This window comes from Equus quagga, chromosome 11 (genome assembly GCF_021613505.1).
Source record: "Equus quagga isolate Etosha38 chromosome 11, UCLA_HA_Equagga_1.0, whole genome shotgun sequence".
Lineage (NCBI taxonomy): Eukaryota > Metazoa > Chordata > Mammalia > Perissodactyla > Equidae > Equus > Equus quagga.
Genome location: NC_060277.1, coordinates 28,646,985 through 28,665,131, shown reverse-complemented (window position 1 = coordinate 28,665,131; position 18,147 = coordinate 28,646,985). Strand labels below are relative to the sequence as shown.

General features: G+C 47.4%; 1 pseudogene; it reads left to right on the top strand.

Annotated features, from left to right (window-relative positions):
- Window positions 1-1,223: 1,223 nt before the first annotated feature.
- Window positions 1,224-8,181, top strand: LOC124246726 (piezo-type mechanosensitive ion channel component 1-like; annotated as a pseudogene).
- The last annotated feature ends 9,966 nt before the right edge of the window (window positions 8,182-18,147 follow it).

Genomic DNA, 18,147 nt, shown 5'->3' with positions numbered 1-18,147 from the left:
CCACTTCCCCTTGACTTTTCCTAGGATCTGAAAAAGGCTGGTGGAAGCACACCAGAACGTCAGGACGTGGCCAGAGGCTTCATTCTTCTACCATGAGACAAAGTTTCCTCAGGAGGGAAATGTTAAGAAAGGTATCAGGGGACTAAGGACCAGGCCAGTCATCTGTAAAGAGCTCCAAATACTTCAGAGATCCCAAATCAGCCGAGGAGAAAAAGACCACAAGAGTTATTCTATCTCTATCTCCAAAAAAAAATGGCTCCCATTCTCAATTTTTAAAATGTGAGTATCTTTAGTCACTTCGAGTATGGCTTTAAACATACTGAGAGCTTTGCTTTGAATAATGGTGCTGGATTCTCCAAGGGCATGTTTTCCAGGCCATTCTCCTTGAATGTCAAATCGCCCAGGATACTTCTTTATGAGAGCCTCACTTCCCGAAGATACCAATCCTTAAAACGTGAGCTGAATAGGAGAATAGATGCTTACTTATAAAGCATTTCGACCAGTTCTAGCTGAGCGGGGAGGCCACCTCCAGGGCTAACACAGTGTATTTGAAGATCCACCTTTATAAATGACTGGTTAATCAAGTGTGAAAGCTTAAGGAGGGAAGAAAGTTCAGTGACATGGCTTCTTAATACCCATCTGGTTCCAAATAGCCAATATTTATATTAAAAGGCTGAAGCTAATAAATGTTTTCTTGTCTGGGTCAGTCTTAAGATCTAGCAAGACCTGCAATCTCCTAGAATTCCTTCAACTAAACTCTTTAGCAACATCTATCAAACAATCCACAGCATGCTGAGGATTGGGATACCAATAAACTAGAAGAGCAGGGCCCTTGACCGTAACAGAGTTTTAAGAGTTTTGAATTCAAAAATTTGGAGATTTCCCATAAATATCCAGATTTCCACCTTTTTTTTAGGTTGGGTTGGAAGATGCAGCATCACTGGGCCCTCATTCTAGTCTGCAATAATTGATAGGTACTGAGTGGTTGCTGCTTAATCCTTGGGCCACATAATTTCCAAAATCCTTCCAGAAACAAATTCTGAGTGTCCTAAATATGACTGTAGTACATTTGTTTTTAAACTTTTCATTCAAATAGCATTAACAAAATAGAATTCCTAAGTGTGAAGCTTAGTGAAGAACACTCCTTTGAAGTTAAAGTGAATTCCAGAATTGTGATTATTTAAGATGTCAGGGCGGTTCCTCTCGTACTAAACAGGAATGCCATGGCAACAACAGATTATCAGGAGGGAAACACTAACCTGTTTCACGAGGGTCTAATCCCAGCTCATGCTCCCTGTTGGCAGATGAACAATCCAACGCTTGGTGAATTCTGTTTCACAACGATAGGAAGAGCCGACATTGAAGGATCAAAAAGTGACACTGCTATGAACATTTGGCTGCCACAAGCCAGCTATCCCTGTGGTAACTCTTCTGACATCTCCTGCTTAAAACCCAAAAGGTCAGAAGGATCGTGAGGCCCTATTGTGAGGCCCTGCTTTCACGGTCTGTATTCGCACTGAAATCAAGATCAAGAGACCCTTTGCCCTTCTGCTCCACAGGGGACTGCTGTCCTCCCTGAGCTCGCCTTAGGATACCTGCATTACCATTTGACAAGTGTTCTGCCCCAGTCCTGGGCAGCGGCCTCCCGGCCCACAGCGACAACGTGCTTGTTGAAGGAGATGTTGAGGGGGCTGCCGACTCACAGTACTTGGTCGTGTCAAAGAGGGCTGAGGCACGATCTTCACCCAGATCCATCTGCTCCAGCCTCTTGAAGACTTCTTCCAGGGCCTCGCAGGTCTTGTAGTCAAGCTTCTGAAGCTCACTCCTAAAGTTCTCCACATACCACCTCTTGGACCAGAGGAAGGTGGCCAAGGGCCACAAGGATGGGGAGACGGAGCTGACTGAATTGGGCCAGTGGCCCAAAGCCAGGCCAGGTCTGCTGCAGCCAAGGAGAAGGGGCTGCCCAGCACATGATGCCTACGCCCACAGGGCCTGTGGTACCGAGGTCGACAACTGCACCACGCATGATCTGACTGGCCACAGCCCCATCCAGCAGTGCCCCCTGCACCCCAGGCTGCTGAGCCTAGAGAGATGTCTCCGCTGCATGGACTGGGCCACCTCAACATGGACCAGAGCTATGTGTGTATCTTCATCACCATGATGGTGTGGAGCCTTACCTACCCCAGCTGGCTGACCTCCACGCTGCTGCTCTGAGCCTGCCTCATCTGGACGGTATACGTCTTCCACCAGCTTACTATGGTCAGCTCGCCCTTCATCCTGCTCTACGGGCTGGCGCTGTGTGGCCTGCACTTACACGTGGACCTGGGTCCTGAGCTGCTCACACCCTGGGCCCTGTCAGCCTGCATTAGCTGGGGCTGGAGCATACTTACTACCCCTGCCTGAACCTCAGCTCCATGTTGCTGTACACTCTGACCTTCTGGCTCCTACTATGCCAGTTTGTCAAGGAGATGCTGCTGAAGAAGCCAAAGGCCCCCACTGCACTGATGGAGGTCACCATAGCAGACACAAAGCCCATGCAGATGCAGACACTGCTCAGGAGCCTGAGGGAGCTGGTCACGGGTGTCAACCCAAAGTACTGGATCAACACGTGTGCCGCGTGTTCATCGTGGTCAGCTTCGCCAGCTGCCTCATCATCTACAAGATCATCTACGTGTTCCTCTTCCTGCTCTGCCTCATCCTCGTCCAGGTCTACTACAGCCTGTGGCAGAAGCTGCTCAAGGTGTTCTGGAGGCTGGTGGTGGCCTACACCAGGCTGGTGCTCATCGCCATCTATTCCTTCCAGTTCCAGAACTTCCCCGTGTACTGGTGTGATCTGACGGGCTTCACTGATGAGCAGCTGAGGGTCCTGGGCTGAGCATCCTCCAGCACCCTCACTCCTGACTTCTTCCTGCTCGCCCGCATCCTGCAGCTTCAATACTTCCACCAGCCTTTCCTGCAGCTCAGCAACCTGGAGCATGTCCCCCCTGCCCAGCACCGCCTCCTATGTTGGGCTCACAGGCAGCACGCAGTGAGCAGGACCCCATGCTGCAGCAACAGGAGAAGGAGAAGGAGGAGGCCCCCAGGGACAAGGGGCTGAGCATAGCTGCACCCCCCACCAGGTCTCTCAGGTCCCGGAAGCTGCAGCCAATAAGTGGGGCCTGGTGACCCAGTGGCTGCTGGACCTGCCCACTGGTGTCTGGAATGTCCTCACCCAGATACAGGTGTTCATGCAGCGCCTGCTGGAGCTGCACATCTTCAAGCTGGTGGCCCTGTACACCATCTGGGTGGCCCTGAAAGGGGTGTCAGTGATGAACCTCCTGCTGGTTGTGCTGTGGGCCTTTGCCCTGCCCTACCCCTACTTCCCACCCATGGCCTCTTGCCTCTCCACTGCGTGGATCTGCATCATCATCATGTGCAAGACGCTCTACCAGCTGAAGATCGCCAGCCCCCACGAGTACCCCAGCATCTGCACCAAGCCCTTCCCCAATAGCACCAACCTGCAGGAGATGGAGATCACACAGTCTATGCTGTCCCCGAGTCCTGTTGACCACGCTAACTGGTTTGGGGTATAGAAGGGCTTCCTGAACCTGGGCTGCATCCAGAACCACACACAGATCCTGTTGCTGCTGGTGTTTGAGGCCGTCGTGTACCACTGCCAGGAGCACCATCACCTGCAGCACCTGCGGGCCCCGCTGCCTGCGCAGGCCATCTGTGATGAGCGACACCCACCAGCAGCTGGACCGGGACCTGCTCGGCTGCCTTAAGTACTTCATCAACTTCTACAAATTTGGGCTGGAGATCTGCTTCCTGATGGCCATGAACGTGAGTGGGCAGCACATGAACTTCGTGGTCATCCTGCATGGCTGCTGGCCATCCTCACCCACTGGTGCTGCAGGTCACTGCCTGCCTCCAGCCCACCTACCGCCTCTTCTTGCTGCTTTCCTGCTGTACCAGTACCTGCTGTGCCTGGACATCCCCCCTGCCCTATCCATTTACTACCAGCGGCGCTGGAACCAGGCCATCCCCATGACCTCTGTGCTCATCAAGTGGCTGTACCTGCCAGACTTCTTCAGGGCCCCCAACTCCACGAACCTCATCAGTGTCTTCCTCCTGTTGCTCTGCACCTCCCAGCAGTGGCAAGCATACTCAGCCTAGCACACGGAGAAGTGGCAGCGTGAGGCCAGCATCAACACCCACCTGCTGGAGCCCACAGGGAGAGCCCAACCCTGTGCCCAACTTCATCCACTATAGGTCCTACCTCAACACGCTGAAGGTGGCCATCTTCCACTACCTCTTCTGGCTGGTGCTGGCGGTGGTGTTCGTCATGGAGGCCACCCACATCAGCATCTTGGGGCTGCGCTACCTGCTGGCCTCTACCTGCTGCTCTTCAGTACAACCCTGCTGCAGGACATGTGCCCATCTCATGCTGTGGGACTGTCTCATTCTCTATAACGTCACTGTCATCATCTCCAAGACCATGCTCTTGCTTCTGTCCTGTGTCTTCGTGGAGCAAATACAGAGTAACTTCTGCTAGGTCAATCAGCTTTTTAGCCTCGTGGACACCATCAAAGGTTACGATGACCCCAAGGAAACAGGCTGGGCAGGGACCAGAACTGCCTGCTCCTGTAGAGGGAAGCTGCCTCCTCTGGAACAGCGTCTGCTTCCTGTTCCTGCTGCTGTCCTTCTGCATCTTCCGCAGCTACTACTTCCTGCATGTCAGGGCTGAGCTCCAGGCCACCGCCCTGCAGGCTTCCAGGTGCTTCACCCTCTACAACGCTGCCGACTTCAAAAGCATCGACCTCCACCTCCAAGCAGAGAAGTCGCGGGTCCAGCTTAAAAGACACATGCCACACAGGAGAAGCACAAGCAGGGCCGGGTGGGCCGTGGCCACCTCCAGGACCCCCTGGGCCCCAGCCAGGAGGCAGGGCCATGCAGTCCGAGGGGCCCCTCCCCGCCACAGAGGCCGTGGTGGCTACCCCGGCTGGACCAGGCCTCATCCATTCAGGGACTACTTCCTGTTCGAGTCCATCAGTAAGGAAGAGCAGGAGACCCAAGTCCCTAGGCCATGGGCACAGAGCGCCTTCCAGATGGCGTACCAGCGTGAGTCACCAATGCAGCAGGAGCAGGGATGGCAGGACGGCCTGAGCCAGGAGCCAAGGGAGGACCTGGAGACCGAGGCGGCGTGGCGCAGCCCCGTGGCGCAGCAGTGCCGGGCGCGGGCAGTCCGGTGGGCCGGGGGCAGCGCTGGCGGGCGCGTGGGCCACGCGCCCCTCCTCCCGCAGGAGCCCCTCCGGGTGGCGAGGCGCCAGGAGGCCAGGGCAGCTGTGCAGAGCGGCGCCCAGGCCCCCCGGAGGCCCGCGAGGGGCCGAGCACAGCCCAGGCGGACGCGGGGCCGAGGAGCCACTGAGCAGCACGACCGTGGTGCACGAGGATCCTGAGCACCAGCTACAGCCCCCACGGCAGCAGCAGCTAGGCGATGGCCCTCAGCCCGGGGCTTGCCTGCGCGGGAGCCCCGGGCCTGCTCGCACCCCGAGGGGCACTGCCAGCAGCCGCTCCGGACCCGCCTGCGCATGCGGAGCTGCAGGGGGCCCAGCGGCGGGCAAGGCCACGCCTGCGGCTGCCAAGGCCAGGCCTGCGGCTGCCAGGGGCCTTGAACCCGCGTAGGGCCACCCACTCGGAACTGCTGTGCCAAGTCATCGGCGTCCTCACCCACGTGGTCACCGCCTCGGCTGCCTCCCTGATGCTGCCCATGCTCATCTTCCTGAGGGCCAGGCTGTCCATCCCACGGCCCTGCAGGTGCTGCAGAATGACGGCCATCGTCTTCACCGAGGGCCTGGTGGTCAACTAGTATCTGTTCCAGTTTGGCTTCTTCCCCTGGAACAGCCACGTGGCACTGAGGCGTCCCCAAAACGAGTCCTCCCCGCCCTGCATCCTGGGCCTGGAGAAGATTGATGGCTGCGTCAGGGACTACCTGAAGCCGCTCATGGCCCTCTTCTTCCACTGGCCCAGCTGCTGTGCTACCACCTCTGGGTCCACAAAGAAGACCCGCTCTCCAAGGAGCACAACAGCGTTAGTGGGAAGGAGAAGGGGGCTGAGGAGGAGCCAGTAGCTCTGCTGGAACCCCAGACCAAGGCAGGCACAGAGCTCCCGAGGAGTCAGAGGTAGCCGGGGCCCCCACCGAGGACGACACCCATGAGGCACGCATTGGCCCAGGCACGAGACCCCAGTGGAACTCAAGACCTGCAACACCAAGCGCATCAGTCTGCGTTTTAGGAGGAGGAAGCAGAGCCCCAAACCCCGAGGACTCGCAGCCACTGAAGCCCAGGGTGGGGAGGAGGAGGAGGAGGAGGAGGGGGAGGAGATGGGGGAGGAGGCGGAGGCTACGGAGGCAGCAGCCACCTGAAGAGAGAAGCGGCGGAGTCGCCCCCGGCAAAGAGGGAGGGTTACGGGGCTCTGGCTGCAGAGCTTCTGCCTGACCCTGGCCCAGAGCCTGTATCGGCTCCGCTGACCTTTCTTCCAGAACATTCTGCACCAAGTACCGTGCGGACTCCGATGTCTATACCTTCATGTTCCTGGACAACGTCGTCGACTTCATCATCACCATCTTCACCTTCTGGGCTTTTGGGAAGCACTCAGTGGCCACAGACATCACGAAATCCCTGTCAGACAACCAGGTGCCCAAGGCCGGGCTGGTTATGCTGCTGTCCCGATTCAGCACTATGGTCGTCCATGGACGGAGCCCTCTACCTACACAAGATGTGCAAGGCAAGCTAGCCTTCCAGGTCCTCCTCGTGCTGGCCATCCACCTCTGGATGTTGTTCATCCTGTCCACGGTCACCAAGAGGCTGTTCAGCCAGAACGTGGTGGCCCAGCTGTGGTACTTTGTAACGGGCATCTCCCTCACCCTGTCCGCATACCACATCAGCTGTGGCTACCCCACCTGCGTCCTCAGCAACTTCCTCACCGAGAAGTACAACCACCTCAACCTCTTCCTCTTTCAGGGGTTCTCGTTGGTGCTGTTCCTGGCGAAGCTGCAGGCCATGATGGACTGGGTGTGGATGGACACCACACTGTCCTTGTCCAGTTGGATGTGCGGGGAGTACATCTACACCAACGTCTTCAGCATCACATGTGGCAGAGAGACAGAAAAGAAATACCCACAGCCCAAGAGAAGAAGAAATAAAAATCGTCAAGTACAGCATGGGCGGTCTCATCATCCTGTTCCTTGTGGCCATCATCTGGTCACTGCTGCTCTTCATTTCTCAGGTGCACTCTGTGGTCAGCATTGTCAACCAGCCCATCGATGTCACCTTCACTCTCAAGCTGAGTGGCTCCAAACCCCTGTTCACCATGAGCACCCAGCAGCCATCCATTGTGCTCTTCACACACCAGGCCTTATGAGGAGCTGCCCAGGCAGTTCATCAGCCGGTTTATCTCTGAGGAAATGGTCACAGCACAGACAGAGGATGGCGCTGTGGCGCATCAGCCCACAAAGCCAAGCCCAGATGAAGCCCAGATACAATGGCACTGCTGACATCACCCTGTGCTTCACCTGGAACTTCCAGAGGGACCTGGCTGAAAGCAGCACCATGGAGTACACCAACGAGAAGCACACCCTGGACACGGTCCCCAAGAGCACCATACGATGGCAGCTGGCCAGCCTGCTCGAGGGCACCTTGGACCAGTCAGTGGTCATCCCCACCCTCTTCCCCAAGTACATCCCCGCCCCCAAAGGGCCTAAAGCCAACCCAGTGAAGCAGCTGCAGCCTATGAGGAGGCCGACTACCTTGATGTGCACTTCCAGCTGCTGAGGGAGCATGTGGTGAGTCATCGAGCTGCTGGACTCCTGGGCCGACTGCAGCCTGTTCCATGTGGTCATCTTCACTGACAAAGTCAGCCCTCCCAGCCTCAGCTCCTTGGCTGGCTACGGGATCACAGGGCTCTACGTATCCATCTTGCTGGTCATCGGCAAGTTTGTGCGTGGCTTCTTGCACAAGATCTCGGGCTCCGTCATGTTCGAGGAGCTGCCGCATGTGGACTGCATCCTCCTCAAGCTCTGCCACGCCATCTTCCTGGTGCAGGAGACGTGGGAGCTGGAGCTGGAGGAAGGGCTGTGCCAAGCTCACCTTCCTGTACCACTCGCCTGAGACCAGGATCAAGTGGGCCCAAGAGAAGACCTAGGGGCCGGGCTCCTCACCCACAGTGAATGAAGGAGCCGGCCAGGAGGGTGGCGCTCCTCGGGCCACAGGAGCAGATGCCCTAGACCAAGGCCAGCTGCTGTGACACATCCTCCCAGCCCAGTGAGCCCTGCTGCTGCTGTCAGAAGGAAGCTGCAGCCCCTTCACAGCCCAGCGCAGGACTGTTGTCCCTTCCTGTTGCCCCAGTGCAGGCCATGGCCAGCCACACTGGGCCAGGGGGCCGGCCCTCCCTTCCCCATTCACACTGTAGAGTTTTCTAATTTATAACGTTTTTATTTATGGAAACAGACACACAGAAAAAGTTTGACTGGGAAAGGTAGTCTCCTGTGCAGTCTCTCAACCTCTGCTGGCCCCATAAGAGTGGGCCTTGGACCTAGGACGCTTCCTTATCAAGAGACAAGGAGGCCCACAGCCTGTACCAGGCTTATGGCCTTGTGTGGGAATATCTTTTCCTGTTTCAGACTCAGTGGGTGCTCCTTTGTTCTGCTTTAGCAGGTATGTCAGTGGCCCATAGGTAGGCCCCCAGCTTTCAGTATTTCAGACTCCACAGGGGAGGGGTTGAGGTCCTTCTGCTGTGGCAGGAGAGGGGTGTGTGTAGGCCAATTGCCCTGTGTCAGCTCTCGGGGGCACCTGCTAACCACGAGTGACAACGTATACTGTAAGAGCTCATCTTGCTCTGTTTCTTCTCTGAGTGAAGGCGTTGCTTCATCCGGTACTCGACTATGTTGTGCTTTCCTTGGTGACTCCCATACCAAGATGCAATGGGCAGAAGTGTTTGGACTTCTGTTCCTGGCGGCTGGCACTGTGTTGATCTTTGCTGTCCTCCATGTATTTAGAGTCCTCCTCTGGTGTTAATTACACACAGGTGAACAGTGTTCTGCTCCACAGACTGCTGATGGGTACCTGGGTTTCTTCTGGGTGATGAAAATGGTCTAAACTGAGATGACATGATGGTTGCTCAACTCCACAAATATACTAATAGATGGACATGGTAACAATGTTCTTTGTTAAGAAAAATTCACTAAAATTAGAATTCTGTATAACCAATGCTTTCTGTAGCCTAGGTCCACGTAAGGATGATACTCTTAGAGGACTTATACTCCTAAGAAAGAAGAGAGGAGTCCATTAAGCCAGCCTTCTCATCTCCACTTTAAACATCCCAGTCAGCCTCCATATTCAAAGAGGTCAAGGAGCCTAAATACAAAGGGACGCTGTGATGAAAGGGATGGTGTGTATGAGACGTTCCTCTTACTCAGCCTAGTTTCAACACTATTTGCTGATCTGCCAGATAGGTTGGATGTCAGTTTACTGTCATCTCAGCCTCCATCTTATCTACAGCTCATGCAGGCTGGCAATGTAATTTCAGGCTTTCGGCTTACATTTCACTTAAATCAGATATTCCCTTCATTTTTTTTTTTTTTTAAGATTTAAACTTTAGCATACTGCTGTTTCAGTCCCCTTGATGCTATTTTTTCTTCTGCTAAATTCCTGGCTCCATTCAGAAAGGGGGAAGCGAGAGATCCCAAAATACTTTCTGTCGTTCAGCCCAGATGATGAATCCTCTCTTCTCCAGTTCTGATGGTGGTCAGCGAGCGTTGTAGGAATGTGAAGCGCACTGGTACCTCCAACATTGTTGTTGACTTAGCAGTTCACGGGGCACAGATAAAGTTGCTGTTAAAAGCAGTGTGCTCTTCCCTCCCTCATAGATGCCTGGGGTCACTTTTGTTTGGCATTTACGCTCCTTCACATTATTACAAAACTATACCCCGGAGTATTGCTAACTCAGTTTTCTCTTCACTCCATTCGATGTAATTTTCACATCAACGTATTTCTATAGACTGGACAGAGTTAGAGTTCAGCTTCTTCTAGCCAAAGTGTTTAAATCTGACTAGACAGCAGCAATTGCTTTTTAATCTAAGCAAACTGATCTGTCAAAGGCAATCAACTCAGGGAAGTTATTCCAGGAGGATCCTAATAATCCTGATGAATCACACTGCCCTATGTGAAACTCAGCCGCTGAACTCTTGACACGGTGTGTCACAAGTACTTAGAGGAATAAGGACATACAGCTGAACTCTGTGTTGACACACAAACTCTCGCCTCTCGTGCATAAGTTAATGATTGCTGCATTTGGTCTGGTGGAGGAGTATACTGTTGTGTGTGGTGATGTCAACTCATGTTTAATGATGTTACATCAACTAGACTTCATGTCGCATCATCCACGGTCCTCACAAGCATTTATCAACAGTGTGCTCAATTCCTCACTGTAAATAAAGGTTTGTCGTTGTTGTTGTCGTTTTTAAGCGTCTCATGTTTTAAACAAGGGTCCCACCCTCTTAATGTCCCTACCAATTTAGGGCTTTACTTACCAAGATCTTTAAGTACTTTATCTTGTTTAATTATCAGACAGCACTGAGAGGTCAGTAGAGAGGGTAACATCATTTACTTCGTTCGTTAGTCGCAGACCTTGGACTCTCACCTACATCTGATGGTTTCAGGTTTTGAGGTCTTCCTGATGCTGTAAAGCTTGTTATTGGAGCTTTTGTTCCGGTGCTAGGATTACTCGGGTGGGTGAGCAGTGTTGAGAATCCTGTCCCCGGGTGGGGCATGCTGTCAGGGTCCCTCTGCTCCCTACAGAGAAACCCACCAAACTTTAGACAAGGAAACAGCAGCTGGGAAGGCAGCAAGAATGAGTGGGGTCTGGAGGAGGGCAGGGCTGAAAATTCTCCCTAAGTGATGGGATAAGTGTTCTTTGAGAATGACCTCTACTTATTAACAGTTGGAGGAAAGCTTTAAGAGAAATTGGGACACACATTCAATACAATCAAAGGGCAATAAAACAGAAGACTGGCTACAGGGTAAACTTGAAAGAATAATATAGTAATAATAATAGCTAATGTATATTTAGCACTTGATATTTTCCACTATTCTAAGTGTTTTGTGTATATTAATTTATTAAATTCTCATCACCACCCTTTGAAATAGGTACTGTTATTCTGATGAGAACTGAGGGAACAGGAGTTGATTAACTTACCTGTGACCCCTCAGCTAGTAAATGTTAGAACCAAGATTCCAACCTGGGCAAACTTGTGCTCTGATTATATTGTGGTAATAATGATGAATTTGGGAAGACTTTCCGAATTATGAGAAATTTCATTTGTTTTTCTGACTTAAAAGCAATAATGAATATTTCCATTTCAAGCAGGATTACAGCCTCAACAGTCTGACTGACCATCCCATTAGAAACACTCAAAATTGATGCATAAAATTAAAAAGAAAAAACTTTTTAAAACATGCTAATAAGCTGGCCAGAAAATAAGAAATACTGAGATGCCTAAAATTATATGAAAAGGTGGACCCAGGTAGGCAAGCTGAACCCTGAAGTCAGTTTTCACTGTGATGATATTCACTGATCCTGATGACCTTGATCTTTGCTTTTCATAGGGTATGGAGCATGAAGACACAAGTTAAAGTCCAGGGCCTGACCGAGGTGAGGAGTCTAACAGGGGACCTCAGTGGAAAGCTGGACCCTCAGAGCCACTTTCCTATGTTAGAGACAACAATAAAAACTGACGACCCAGTCCATAGTGCTAGCAGAGGAGGAAAAAATTCTCTCCTAAGAATTCATAACCAGAAAACGGACCTTCATCTGGGTTTCTAGTCTAAATTCACACTACTAGAGTGGCACCAAAGAAACTGCAGGTTAAGAATATGGTTTAAAACAGCTTTAGGTTGGTAGTGCGCTGAGATGCCTGCCAGAATCAAAAGCAAACTCTTTCTAAAGGAGCCAGACTCAAAGTCAATTCTCAAAGGATTCCCACAGATAAACTACCAAAGAATAGAAGCTCAGACCAAAATATCACAAAACACATGAATAAAGCACCATGAGTGTAGAGCCAGTAGAAACCATCGTCATAAGAATCAGACCCCAAAAGACACCAGATAGCACAATGATGCAACAGAGAATGACAGGTGTAACCTGGTAGTGCTTTGCTTCAGCTGTACCACTTATTTCTTGCTTTCTGTCCCTGGGCTTCTCTGATGTCAGTTAGGATGTCTTCAGAAATCAACCAGGCCTCATACATGCGTATCTGAAAGTACAGGGATGTTGCCATCCCTGGGTCAACCTTTGACCAATGGGGTTCAGAAGCTAATGGATAAATGCTCCCTTCTTTCATTCTTTGGGTGGACAATTCTGAGATGCCAGCTCTTCAAAAGGTCCTGATGAGATTGAGTCCTTGTTGTCCACAGTGGAGATAAATCCACAGGGCTCTCTTACATTGGCTTTTTCTCTTTCCTTGTTTGACTCTGCAATCTCCCACTCCTGTTCCCTGGGTTCACTTCCAACAATAAACTACTTGCCTGAGAATTTAGAATACAAATAAGGAACAAAAGACTAAACCATGAAAAGGAAGATATGGAAAAAGAACCAAATAGAACTTCTAGAAATGAAAAGTAAAATAATTTTAATGTAAAATTCAAAGGATGGTTAAACAAAAGAATAGACATAGCATAAAAGAACAAACTGGAAGAGAAATCAGAATATTTTGCATAACACAGAACAGAGACATAAGCATATGGACAATATGAAAGAGACGGTAGAGGGGAAATAGCTACAAAAGTCAAATTAGAATTCCAGAAGGAGAGAACTGGGTAAGGTGGGGGGAGACAATATTCAAAGAAATAATGGCTGAGTTTTCCAGACTGCATGATTAAAATCCTCAGATTCAGAAAGTCCTCAACTGCAAAAGCCAAAAACATAGAAAAGCTGAATAAAAAACATTAGTTAATGTTTTAATAAACATTAATATGTGGAAATAAAATATGAATAATTATATAAATTTAAATGGAAAAATAAACTCGTTTAGAAGTAAAGGCTATCAGATTGGATAAAAGTAAATAAAATCCACTTATAAGGATTTTAAAAAGAAGCTTGTGACATAAGGATAACAAATAGTTGAAATTAGAAGGATGAAAATATATACAGTACAAATAACCAAAATAAAGCTGATGTTACTATACTAATATTAGACAAAATGTACTTTCAAGGCAAAAGGCATTGAAACTAACTACATAATGAGAAAAAGTTGATTCACCAGTCAGATATAAAAATTCCAAACTAAGTTCTAAATAATATAGCTTGAAATTATATAAAGCAAACTGAAAAGAACTACAAGAAGGACTCCATAAACACACCAGTAGAGCTGAAGATTCTAACTCACCTCAGTGGTTGATGGCTCACAAAATCAAGTAGGAAAGTATCAGTAAGGATATAGAAGATTTGACCAATACAGTTAACAGGCTTTACCTAATGGGTATATATGGAACATTTTACCCAAAGAGTGGAGCAGTATTTCAAGCAGAGGCAGCAATTCGACTGATTCCAAACAAGTAATTCCAAACAAGATATAACTAATTTTAAATGACTGGTACCATAAATATTATATTCTTTCCCACAATGTGTTTCATAGAAGAATGAAGCACAAATGGCCAATAAATTCTAAAAATATTGCTTAACTTTTTAGTAATAAGGAAAACGAAAATTAAAATCACACTGAGATACTGTTTCACACCAACAGTACTGGCAGATTTTAAAAGTCTGACAATCTTAAGTGTTGGCAAGAATCTAGAGTAACCACGTCTCTTATAGACCACTAGAGAGAATATTAATTTGTATTACTACTTTGGAAAACAATTAGGATCATCTGTTAAAGTTGGATAAGTGCATTCCCTATGATCCAGCAAATCCACTGGAAAAACTCTGGCACATATGCAGACATACAAGAATATTCACAGCAGTATTGTTTTAATAAAAACTGGAAGCAATTCAAATGTCTACCCTAAACAAGGCCACGATAAACAAATAATAATGTTCACCTATGGACATGTGTGAAATTCCTCTGGGAAATATGAAGCATGAGATCATTGGGGTCATAGGTACACATACTTAATTTTACTAAATTTTTCCAGAATTCTTTTCAGAATGGCCCTACCAGTTAACACTCTGAATAGCAGGACTCAAGAGTTCTCACACTCTCACTAAAATTTGGTATTTTCTATTTTCTAATATTTGCTATTCTGATATGGGACCTAATTTTTATTTTAAATTTGCCTTTTTTGACTTGCGTCTTTCATACACTTCTTAGCCCATCCGGCTTCTCCATCTGTAAATTGCCTGACCATGTCCTTTGCCCATTTGTCTACTGGGTTTCCTATCATTTTCCTGTCCACATGCAGGATTTGTTTGCATAGTCTATATGTCAATCCCCTGTTGGACTTAGACATTATGGATATCTTTTCCCAATTGTCATCTGCTAGCTTTCTCCATGCTGTCCATCAAATCAAAGAACCTCTTAGTTTTGTAATAAGCAATTTTTCACCTTCAAGTTTATGCTTTTTAGGTCTTATTATTTTTCCCCACGCCCAGGCCATAAGTCCTTTAAATAGTTTTAAGGTTTTATCTATAATTTTTTTTTGCTTTCTTTGAGAGGTTATTTCTTAGATACTTTATAGTTTTAGCAGCTACTGTAGGTAGTATCTAATTTCCAATTAAATTTTCTGGTTGGTTATTGCTGATAAAGACAAATGCTATTATTCTTATCTCCCATCAGTTCTAATAATCGTTCTGTTCACTCCACTTACTTCTTATGTACATAAGTGCAATATCTGCAAATAATTTCATTTCTTTCTTTCCAATGCTGATAATTTCATCATAGCATTGGCCAAATCTTCAGTCCTATGTCAAACATTAACAGTGACATGAGTATTCTTGTCTTGGGGCAGATCTTAGTAAGAATGAGTTTCTCCATTAACGTGATATTTGCTGGAGAAGTTTTGGAATATTGTCTTCATCAAATCAAGGAAATTCTTTTAAATTCTGAATTCTGTGACAGTGTTTATCAATAGGGGTTGAATTGTGTCAAGTGTTTATTTCTACATTTATTGATGTAATCATATTTTTCTCCCTTATTCAAATAATGTTCTGATCTGCAGTACTGTTAAGATAATAAATGTGTGTGGTTTTAAGCCACTAAGTTTTTGGTAATTTGTTACAGCAGCAATAGGAAACTAACACAATATGTAATTCTCATAATTTTACATCTCCTTTATAAGTTGTAGTATAGAGAGGTTAAGTAACTTGCCCAAGGTCACACAGCTGAGGATTCTAGCTCCTGGTTAAAAACCTATGTGTGACTTTTCAGATCTGACCACAGGCAATTACAAAGACTTTACCTGGCAGGCCTCATGGGGGAAGGCTGCTCCCCCTGAAACATACCAGGTTTGGTGCACAGCCAGTGCACTGTAGTCTCTGAAGGCAGCGCAGTCAACGATTCCAGCAGGTCATGCTCTTCACATATTTGTATTCCTAGCCTTGGTGCCTTCATTCCTAGGTCTCTTTATCTAAGGCCTTGGGCAGAGGTCTTCCTCAGGTGCCGCTGCTGAGGCCTCCTTAGGAGGGGAGGAGGAGGAAACCTTGAAAACACTTTGTCCCACTGACTTTTCCCAGTACTTTCCCATTCCCAGCCCTTCTCCTTCACCCTCCCTACAACTGTGGGGTCCGTAAAATTGCTGGAGCCTTTAGTTCAGGTCTCCCTCAACAGTGAGCCAAGCCGTACGTCTACGCTGATGCACCTGATCCTGGATCAGTGCACCATTCCATGCAGACAACGCAAGGGGGGAATCAATGTCTTCTCCAGTTTTAGACTCTCACACCATCACAGTAGGTGAGTAAAGGCTTGACTCTTTCATTTTTGGCGTGTTGCATTAATCGGCCACTCCAACACCTGACAGCTTAGCTCTCTCTCCCAGTCTGGCTGATCTCCTGACAACAGCTAATGGTGGAAAAGGCGGAATTCAAATCCAGGCAATCTAACTCCACGGCTGTACTCCTAACCGTGATCCTCTACTGCCATCTTTTGTGTCAGATGACAGTCGTCTAAGGAACTGATGATGGTGACTTGCACAGGGCAACTGAAGTTGACTAAGACATACTGGACAGGTAAACTCAACAAGAGTTGGTGATGGATTGCATGTAGAAGATGAGGGAAAGGGAAAAATAAAGGATGACTTCTCAGTTTTCAGCTCAGAGCAATGACGTAGATGGTGGTGCCCATTTGCTGAGACAGAAAAGACAGGAATGGAGTTACAGGTGGCAGGAGGACAATGGGGAAACAAGGTCCTCTCTGGACATATTTAAGGTTTGAGATTCTTAACAAACACCCAAGTGAAGACGTCAAGTAGGCCACTGCATACAGAATTTTGGAATCTGAATGAGAATATCAATTTTGCTTTTTCTCTATTTCTAGATATTAGGACAAGAGGAATACTATATAAGAGAATACTGGGCAGACGCCACTTTAAGCATTCCTTCTCACTCCTACAATAAGCTTTTCAAAAAGAATCAGATATGGCCACTCTTCTGAGGAAAACATAGAGCCATCTTCAAATAGGGTTGGTACATGAACACAACAGTCTCCAAATCATGAAAACCACCAGGAGATCAGAATTCTCAAACGACCAGAACGTAGAACTAAGCAAGCTAATAATGCACTAATTAAAGATCTGAGAACAACTCAATGACTAGTATGCATTGGCCTTATTTTGCTGTTATCATTTTTAACCTTTTCAGGTATGTGTTCAAACAACAGGCTGATTATTTGTCTCCAAATCTGGGGGGGAATTTAATAATTCAGTGAGGCCAAATATTTGAAGCTGCCTTAGACACTCAGTGTATATTAAACCCTTCCTCCCCTACACTAATACACTTCTGTAGCTCATCTTTACATTTAATTATGTGCTGCACTGCACAGTTTTAAAACTTGTCTCAAATATTCCTTCCAAATGAATTTTATTTCCTTTGAGGATAGGGACTGGGTCACAGACCCTAAACCAGAGTTGCAGACATTTAAGGGGAATTTGTTGAATTGACTTGGAGAGTTTTCTCCACTAACTGTATATTCAGCACCCACCTAGGACTACTTCCCCTCCATTTCACTCAGCTAGACTCGATTCACTCACACAAGGATACAGCAATAGTCATTACAGTCTCCGTTTATGGTTTTAATGGTTTTGCAACATTAGATGCACAATGTATTTCCAAGCACCAAGTATGCTTGAAATTGAACATTTTTATAAAGATAATAAAAGTTAATGACTACCCATGATCTATGATCTGACAATACATCTGTTCTTTTTCATCTTGAGATGGTAAAATACCCACCCTAGCTTATTGTGGCACAGTGGGAGAGAAGAAATATAGTCCTATTAATCATTCTTAACTATCAGCTTATTAAGTTATAGTTTCCCAACAGGCTTGTCTTACATGACTGTTAATAGGCTGCAGGTGTTTTTCTAAAAGAGTCTTTTTATTATGCAGTTATGTCATAAAGAGACAGCATGGAGTAAAAGAAAACCTAGTGGACTAAGAATCAGAAAATCTAGGTTTAAATTCTAGTTTGGTTAAATAGCCCTGAAACCCTTAAGCAAGTTACCACCTCTCTGTTCTTCAATTTTCTCATTGGTAAAATAATGAGGACTGATTATAAATTAAATAAATTTGTGCCAATTTGCACTGGACCTATAGGCAGGTAACCATAACCCAGGACCTAAGAATTTCACAAAGGACATTCTAAGGAAATCTGTCCACATTAAAATAGCTTTAAACCACACTGTAAAATTGGGATTTCTGATACTATTGTTAACCTTAAAAGTGAGTTTTGCTGCCTAACAACTGTGGAAGTGCACAAGAAAGAAGAGTGTTTCACATGAAAAAAAATCTGATATACTGACATACACCTAAATTGTGGTGAAAAAAACCAAAATTTTATTATCAGCTAAAAACGCATTCACAGAGACAACTGTTATATATAAATTCTCCAAATGACAAAAGGGTTGCAGTCCAATACCATGTAAGTCCATTTCTGGGAAACTTTATCAATGGAGGTTAGGT